This window comes from Tupaia chinensis, unplaced genomic scaffold, assembly GCF_000334495.1.
Source record: "Tupaia chinensis unplaced genomic scaffold, TupChi_1.0 Scaffold144991_2, whole genome shotgun sequence".
Classification (NCBI taxonomy): Eukaryota; Metazoa; Chordata; class Mammalia; order Scandentia; family Tupaiidae; genus Tupaia; species Tupaia belangeri.
Window position 1 is genome coordinate 1,807,209 of NW_006204851.1, and position 273 is coordinate 1,807,481.

The window sequence follows — 273 nt, forward strand, 5'->3', positions numbered from 1 at the left end:
TTACTATTCACATCATCATCAAATAGCTTTTCATCATTTTTTTCAGATTATTCTTATTATTTATTCTCTTTATTTTTTATTCTGTTTTCTTTTTTATTATTTTTTTCTTTTATTATTTTTTTCATTTCATTTTCTTCCATACATTCAATCACATTATTATTTGTCTTACAAAACAGATATTTAAACAGGTGAACATTTCTCCCTAGTACTGTTGATAAAACTATGAAATATCTTCAACAGATAATACCACACCTCTTTGTGCCATTAATGCTT